Here is a 9,239-nt window from a genome sequence, read left to right as displayed (position 1 = left end):
TCCTGCTGCTCGCCCATTCAGGCTCCGGAGGGCCGGCACACTGGGAGCCCCCTCCCTGCCTTTTTCCCCTTTATTCCCAAAGTGACCATCCGGCCTTTTATTCCCGTTCCCGCTTCCCTTCCCGGCTGGAGTTTCTGGATTTTTATTTCCAGCAGCCCCAAAGCCACCACCGTGGGACAGGGACACTGGGAGTGTCACTTGTCCTGCCCCTGGGGTGACCCGTGAGGTCCCAGTGGCTGCCACCCCCTTGGGGACGTTCCTGGCTGCCCTCTGGCCCCACCGGGATGGCTCTTCCCACCGGGAATGTGGGAGCCTCTGGCAGCGCTGGTGTCACGGGGGTGACATCGGATCATCGGCCGAGCTCTTGGGTGGTATGGAAATCCATCCTTAATCCATCCATCTGTCCATCCGTCCATCCATCCATCCATCCATCGTCTCCATCCATTGTCCCAATCATCCATCATCCATCCATCCATCCATCCATCCATCATCCATCCATCCATCCATCATCCATCCATCCATCCATCCATCCATCATCCATCATCCATCCATCCATCCATCCATCCATCCATCCATCCATCCATCCATCATCCATCCATCATCCATCCATCATCCATCCATCCATCCATCATCCATCCATCATCCATCCATCCATCCATCCATCATCCATCCATCATCCATCCATCCATCCATCCATCCATCCATCATCCATCCATCATCCATCCATCATCCATCCATCATCCATCCATCCATCCAGCCATCCATCCATCCATCCATCATCCATCCATCCATCCATCATCCATCCATCCATCCATCCATCCATCCATCCATCATCCATCCATCATCCATCCATCCATCCATCCATCCATCCATCATCCATCCATCATCCATCCATCCATCATCCATCCATCCATCCATCCATCCATCTATCATCCATCATCCATCCATCCATCATCCATCCATCATCCATCATCCATCCATCCATCCATCCATCCATCCATCCATCCATCCATCATCCATCCATCCATCCATCCATCCATCCATCCATCCATTCATCATCCATCCATCCATCCATCCATCCATCCATCCATCCATCCATCCATCATCCATCCATCCATCCATCCATCCATCCATCCATCCATCCATCCATCATCCATCCATCCATCATCCATCCATCATCCATCCATCCATCTATCATCCATCCATCCATCCATCCATCCATCCATCCATCCATCCATCCATCCATCATCCATCCATCATCCATCCATCCATCCATCCATCCATCCATCCATCCATCCATCCATCCATCTATCATCCATCATCCATCCATCCATCATCCATCCATCATCCATCATCCATCCATCCATCCATCCATCCATCCATCCATCCATCCATCATCCATCCATCCATCCATCCATCCATCCATCCATCCATTCATCATCCATCCATCCATCCATCCATCCATCCATCCATCCATCCATCCATCATCCATCCATCCATCCATCCATCCATGGGCAGGGACCTCTGGACATCCGGGAATCCTGGACTAGTTTGGGTTGGGAGGGGCCTCAAATCCCACCTGGTTCCATCCAGGGACCCCTCCCACCACCCCAGGCTGCTCCAAGCCCGGTGTCCAGCCTGGCCTTGGACATTCCAGGGGTCATTCCAGCCCCTCATCCCTGCCAGGCTCTGGAATGTTCTGTCGGGACAGAGCGGGAAATCACGACAGCAACGCCGCAGGACAGCCTGGGAAGGGATCGGGGTGGGGAGAGAGGAGGAGGGGAAAATTGAAAAGAAGGAAAAGAAGGGAGGAGGAAGAGGAGAAATAGAAGAAGAAGACGTGGGAGGAGGAAGAGGTGGAAGAGAGGAAGAAGGATGAGAAAGAGAAGAAGAAGAAGAAGAAGAAGAAGAAGAAGAAGAAGAAGAAGAAGAAGAAGAAGAAGAAAAAGAAGAGACGGCAGAGGAGAAGAGGAAGAAGGGGAAGATGAAGAAGAAAAAGAAGAGGAAGAGGAGGAGAAGGAGGACATGAAAGAGAAGAAGAAGTGGAGGAAGAGGAGAAAAAGACGAAGAAGATGTGGGAGGAGGAAGAGGTGGAAGATGTGAAGAAGGATGAGAAAGAGAAGAAGAAGAAGAAAAAAGAGGAGGAGGAAGGGAAGGACGAGGAAGAAGAGGAGAAGGAGAACAAAAAGGAGGAGAAAGGGAAGGATGAAGAAGAGGATGAGGAAAAGAAGAAAAAGAGGGTGAGGACAGGAAGGAGTAGGAGAAGGAGAAGAAGAGGAGGAGAAAGAGAAGAGGAGGAGGAGAAGGAGAATAACAAGAAGAAGAGGAGGAAGAGGAAGAAGAGGAGGAAGAGAAGGAGGACGAGAAGAAGAGGAGAAGGAAGAGAAGGAGAAGAAGAAGAAGAAGAAGAGGAGAGAAGAACAAGAAGAGGAGAAGGAACAGAAGGAGAGGAAGAGCAAGAAGAGGAGGAGGAGGGCCGAGAAGCGCAGGGGGAGCACCGGAAAGCCCCAGCAGCGATAATGAAGCCGCAGCCGCAGCAGCAGCAGCCGCGGGCTGGGTGGGCCGTGGCCGCCGGCCGGGGGCACGGCCTGGGGGCGGGGGGCGGGGGGCCGAGGGGGCAGCAAAGTCTTTCAACCTGGCCTTTCCACACCCCCAGCCCCAAATTCACAGCTGCTGTCACATGCGATCTCCGTCAGCGCTGACACTCACGCACTGCTGCCCGCGCGGGGGGGACCGCGGCCCCCGGTGACAAAGGGGACCCGAGCCGGCTCCACCCGCCGCTAATTGCTCCCGCTCGCCCGCCCTGCCCTCCGCAGCCCCCGCCGCCCCTCCCGGCCCCCCGGCACGTAGGGCTCGGCTGCAAAGTGCGCCGGGGGCTCGCTGCCACCTCCGATGAGGGGCTTGGGGTCGGGGAATGGAGCTTAAGGGCTGTCCCGTTCCGCCCCCTCAGGCGGCTCCGAGTCCATCCAGCCTGGCCTTGGGCGCTTCCAAGGATTCAGGGGCAGCCACAGCAAATCTGGGAATGCCATCCCAGCCAGGAATTCCTTCCCAAAATCCCACCCAAATCTCCCCTTTTCCAGTGGGAAGCCATTCCCCTTTTTTGTCACCTCATCCTCTGGGCTGGGTGTGGGGTGAGTGATGCTCAACCCCCGTCCCAAATTCCAGAGCTGGGAAGGAATGGGGACGCCTGGAGCAGAGATGGGAAGCAGGAGGGATAAACAGCCCCCAAATCCCCCAGGTGCTCAGTCCCAGAGCAAAGCTGTGGGTGCAGGGCTGCCCCAGCAGCTCCAGAGCTGGTCCTGAGCCCCCCTGGGGCACGGGGAGGGTCCCCGGTGTCCCCCAGGGCACAGAGGGGGGACCCCACCCCTGGCACCCCTGGCAGGGGCAGGGAGGGGCAGAGGCTGCCGGGCACAAGGCTCTGGATGGGGCTGGGTGCATCCCCCATCCCTGGCAGTGTCCAGGGGACAGGGACAGGGCCGGGAGCACCTGGGACAGTGGGAGGTGTCCCTGAGGGTGGCGCTGGGTGGGATTTAAACTCCCTCCCAACCCAAAATCCGGGACTTTACGCCCCCAGGAATGCCCGATTTCCAGAACCCACCCTACAAACCCACCACTCCTCTGTTTCCTCCTCCAACTCCTCCTCCCAATCCCTCTCAGCCCCGAGCCCACCCTGGGACTTTTCCGACAATCCCTAAGTGACCGCTTCCCCCAATCCCGGCCGGCCCCGGTCGCCTCCCGAACCTGCCCATTGTGCCATGTGTCACTTTGTGCCGCGCTGTCAACCCCGCGGGGCTGGCCCGGGGCTGGCAGGGGCCGTGAAAAGCCCGGCGGGGGGTCACACTCTATGCCACTAATTAGGGCCCGGCGGCCGCGGGTTCCCAGACACACCTGCACAGTCATGTGGGGGCAGCCCCAGAAAAGGCGGCCCCAGCCAAGCGTGAAGCCAGCGAGGGAAAAAAAAAAAAAAGGGAAAAAAAAAAAAAAGAAAAAAAAGAGAGGGAAATTCAATCGTGTCTCGCTGTGGGTTTTGCTGGTGGAAAGAAAATCAGGGAGGGAGGAGAGGGGGAGAGGGGAGGGATCCTAAAGGATGTGGGATATGAAGGGTGGGGGTTGTTGTGGGGCAGTGCGGTCACAGCGCCCCGGGGCAGGGTGGCCAAGGGCTGGGAGTGTCCCTGGATCCTCCTCTGCTCCTGCCCGTGTCCCAAACGGCACCAGGGACAGATCCCAAAGGGACCACACTGTGCCTGGAGCAGGAGGGGTGTCAGGGATGGTGGGGACAGCTGGGATGTGGCAGCGTCCCACCAAAATCCCTGCTGGGCTGGGGCTGCGTGGCACAAATTGGGTGTGCTGCCTCCTGCTCTGTCCATCTGTCCGTCCAACCATGGATCCATCCATCCATCATCCATCCAGCCATGGATCCATCCATCCATCCATCCATCCATCCATCCATCCATCCATCCATCCATCCATCCATCCATCATCCATCCATCCATCCATCATCCATCCATCATCCATCCATCATCCATCCATCCATCCATCCATCATCCATCCATCCATCCATCCATCCATCCATCCATCCATCCATCCATCATCCATCCATCCATCCATCCATCCATCCATCATCCATCCATCATCCATCCATCCATCCATCCATCCATCCATCCATCCATCATCCATCCATCCATCCATCCATCCATCCATCCATCCATCCATCATCCATCCATCCATCCATCATCCATCCATCATCCATCCATCCATCCATCCATCCATCCATCCATCCATCCATCCATCCATCCATCCATCCATCATCCATCCATCCATCCATCATCCATCCATCATCCATCCATCCATCCATCATCCATCCATCCATCCATCCATCCATCCATCCATCCATCCATCCATCCATCATCCATCCATCCATCCATCATCCATCCATCCATCATCCATCCATCATCCATCATCCATCCATCCATCCATCATCCATCCATCCATCCATCCATCCATCCATCCATCCATCCATCATCCATCATCCATCCATCCATCCATCCATCCATCATCCATCCATCCATCCATCCATCCATCCATCCATCCATCCATCCATCCATCCATCATCCATCCATCATCCATCATCCATCCATCCATCATCCATCCATCCATCATCCATCCATCCATCATCCATCCATCATCCATCCATCATCCATCATCCATCCATCCATCATCCATCCATCCATCATCCATCCATCCATCATCCATCCATCATCCATCATCCATCCATCCATCCATCCATCATCCATCCATCCATCCATCCATCCATCCATCCATCCATCCATCATCCATCATCCATCCATCCATCCATCCATCCATCCATCCATCCATCCATCCATCATCCATCCATCCATCCATCCATCCATCCATCCATCCATCCATCCATCATCCATCCATCCATCCATCCATCCATCCATCCATCCATCCATCCATCATCCATCCATCCCTGCCCATCCCAGTTCTCCCAGTTCCAGGCACTGGGATGTAGCTGGGGACAGTGACACCAGCCCTGTGCCCCGTGCCACACTGGGACCCCAAACTGGGACCTCAAACTGGGAAACTGAACTGGGTCCCCGGACTTGGACCCCAAACTGGAGCTCTTAATTGGGACCCGAAACTGGAACCTTTAACTGGGAACCTGAACTGGAGCTCTTAACTGAGATTCTAAACTGGAACCTTTAATTGGGACCCTAAACTGGGAACCCAAACTAGGAAACTGAACTGGGACCCCAGACTGGGACCCTAAACTGGAGCTCTTAACTGGGACCCTAAACCGGAACTCTTAACTGGGAACCTGAACTGGGACCCATAACTGGGACCCCAAATAGGGACCTCAAGGTGGGATGGCAAGCTAGGACTCCAAACCAGGACCCTAAACTGGGATCCCAAAATGGGACCCCAAACTGGGACTCTAAACTGGGACCTCAAGCTGGGACCCCAAACTGGGACCCTAAACCGGGACCCTAAACCAGGAACATAAACTGGGACCCCAAACTGGGACCCAGAATTGGGACCCAGAACTGGGACTCCAAACTGGGACCCCGAACTGGGGGAACCCCGCATCCCCTTGAGCTCAGGCGCCTACAGCCCACGCTGCCCCTCCCCCATATTCAGGGATGTCCCCACCCCTCCGAATGTCACCGCCAGGTCCCCCCCCCCCCCATCTGTGCCGCCCCCCTCTGTCCTTCCTGCCACCTCCGCTGTCACCTCCCAGAACATTTCGGGACCCGCCTGTCCCAGCTGCCCACCTGGGTGACAGGGACACACCGGGGACAGGACTTTGTCCCCGCCTGGGTGGCGGTGCCGGGCTGGGCACAGGGAGGGGACAAGCGCGTCCCCCGAGGGGACAAACGCGAGCAGCGTGAAGAGACTGGGGCGGTTTTTTCCTGGCAAAGGGACACGCGGGTGACACCCGAGCCAAGGGCTGGCGCTCGGCCAGGCGACACGGGCAGGAGACACCCGCGGGTGGCCGCTGTTGACAGCAAACACGGCGGGTGGCCGGGCAGGGCCAGCTCGGCTCGGGAGGGACCGGAGCCACCCGGTTGGGGACATCGCAGCGAGGTGGCTTCCGAAGGGCGCCGGCAGCAGCGAAGGCACCAAGGTCACAAGGGACGCCCTTGGTGACAGGGGAGGCTTGGGGACAAGGTGACAGGGGGGGATCGTCCAGACCCGTGTGGCGCTGGCACGGTGCCAGGTGTCCCGATGTCGCCGTGGGATGGGGACACAGCGGGAAGGGCACTCCGGTTGTCGCCACGGCGCCTCACAGGTGTCCCCAGGGTGGGGACACTTTCTCCGGTCCTTGTGGATGCGGTGCCCAGGAGGGGACACCCCCGCAGCCCCCCAGTGTACCCCTGTCCCCCCGAGAGACACACGTGGCCCCTGTGCCACCCTGCCTGTCGCAGTGCCACCCAGCTGTCCCCTCCTGAGCCAGTGTCACCCGCCCATCCATCTCTGCCATCCCTGCCAGTCCCAGTGTCACCCGCCCGTCCCTGTCACCCGTCTGTCCCAGTGCCACCCCTCTGTCCCTTCCTGACGCGGTGTCACCCACCTGTCCCTGTCACCCCTGCCTGCCCCAGTGCCACCCACCCGTCCCTGTCACCCGTCTGTCCCAGTGCCACCCCTCTGTCCCTTTCTAACCCGGTGTCACCCGCCTGTCCCTGTCACCCCTGCCTGCCCCAGTGCCACCCGCCTGTCCCTGTACCTGCTCCAGTGTCACCCACGCACTCCTGCCCGGTGTCACCGCCTCGTCCCTGCCACCACTGCTCGGGGACAGAGCGATGTCCCTCCCCTCCCCGGGGCTCCCTCCTCGGTGTCCCCCCGGTGTCCCCTCGGTGTCCCCCACTCACTCAGCCGGGGGTTGCTGTGGAAGTCGCGGGTCACGGCCAGCCCGTGCTCGCGGGCGGCCGCCAGCTCTGTCGCCGCTGCTGTCACCTTGGTGGCGGCCATGGCCCTGTCCCTGTCCCTGTCCTTGTCGCCGTCACGGTCCCGGTCCCGCCGGGCAGGACACGGCAGCGCCGCGGGTTTTGTAGCCCCGGCCCGGCCCCGCCCGCGACACCGGCGGCAAAGGTGACACCGACAGCAAAGGTGACACCTGAGACACAGGTGGCACCGGAGACACAGGTGGCACCGGAGACACAGGTGACACCGTGTTGGCTGTAAACAGCGGGAGGGAGCGGCCGGGGGCGGGACCGCGGGAGCCGGAATGGGGGCAGGGAATGGGAATGGGAATGGGAATGGGAATGGGAACGGGAATGGGAACGGGAACGGGAATGGGAATAGGAATGGGAATAGGAATGGGAACGGGAACGGGAATGGGAATGGGAATAGGAATGGGAACGGGAACGGGAACGGGAACGGGAACGGGAACGGGAACGGGAATGGGAATGGGAATAGGAATGGGAACGGGAATGGGATAGGGAACTGGAACAGGAGTGGGAATAGGAATGGGAATGGGAACGGGAATGGGAGTGGGATAAGGGATAGAGATAGGAGTAGGGATAGCGATAAGGGGTATAAGATAGGGAATGGAACAGGGATAAGGGATAGGGATGGGAATAGGGATAGGGAGAGGGGGAGGGATAAAGAATAGGGGGATGAATAGGGGATGAGGGGCAGGGATAAGAAATGAGGATAGGGATAAGGGATGGGGCAGGGAATAGAGATAAGGGATAAGAATAGGGATAGGGAAAAGGATAGGGATAGGGACAGGGATAGGGACAGGGACAGGGATGGGAATGGTATAGGGATAGGGAATGGGATAGAGACAAGGGGGAGGAATAAGGAATAAGAATAGTGATAAGGGATTGGGATAGGGATAGAGATAGGGATAGGGATGTAGATAAGTGATAGGGATCGGGATAGGGAATGGGATAGGGATGGGGTTAGGGATAAAGGAGAGGAATAGGGATAAGGGGTAGGAATCAGGATAGGGTTAGAGAATGGGATAGAGATGGGATTATGGATAGGGGATAGGGATAGGGATAGGGAGAGGGATAGGGATAGGGAGAGGAATTGGGATATTCCCGCTCCTCAGCAGGGATAAGGGATACGAGATAGGGAATGGGATAAAGGATAAAGGCTCGGGAGAGGGAAAAGGAGAGGGAGAGGGATGAGGATACGGGATAGAAATGGGAAAAGGGATAGGGGTAAGGGAATGGGATGGGGGTAAAGGAATGGGATAGGGTTAGGGATATGGGATAGGGATTAGGGAATGGAATAGGGAAAGGGACAGGAATAAGGGATAGAGATGCAGATAAGGGATAGGGATCGGGATAGGGATAGGGAATGGGATAGGGAAAGGGACCGGGATAAGGGATAGAGATGTAGATAAGGGATAGGGATCAGCATAGGGATGAGGGGTTGGGGCAGGGATAAGGGGTTGGGATAGGGATAAGGAATAAGAATAGGGTTAAGGAATAAAAATAGGGTTAAGGGATAGTGATAAGGGATGGGGATTGGGGTAGCGATAAAGGACAAAGAAAAACGGGATAAAAAAATAGGAAAATAGGAAAAATAGGGACAAGGGACTGGAATAAGGAACAAGGATAGGGAGCAAGGGGTGCACGGCTCCTCGGGGGCTCTGAGGACACAGCAGAGAGGGCAATGGTGGCCTTAGAAATGTCACCCTGTGATGTCACCCACGGGTCAATGACACCCGGAGCGGGGGAGGATGAGGAGGAGGCGGAAGGAGGCAG

Source organism: Molothrus ater, chromosome 4, assembly GCF_012460135.2.
Source record: "Molothrus ater isolate BHLD 08-10-18 breed brown headed cowbird chromosome 4, BPBGC_Mater_1.1, whole genome shotgun sequence".
NCBI lineage: Eukaryota > Metazoa > Chordata > Aves > Passeriformes > Icteridae > Molothrus > Molothrus ater.
This window is presented reverse-complemented; position numbering follows the sequence as displayed.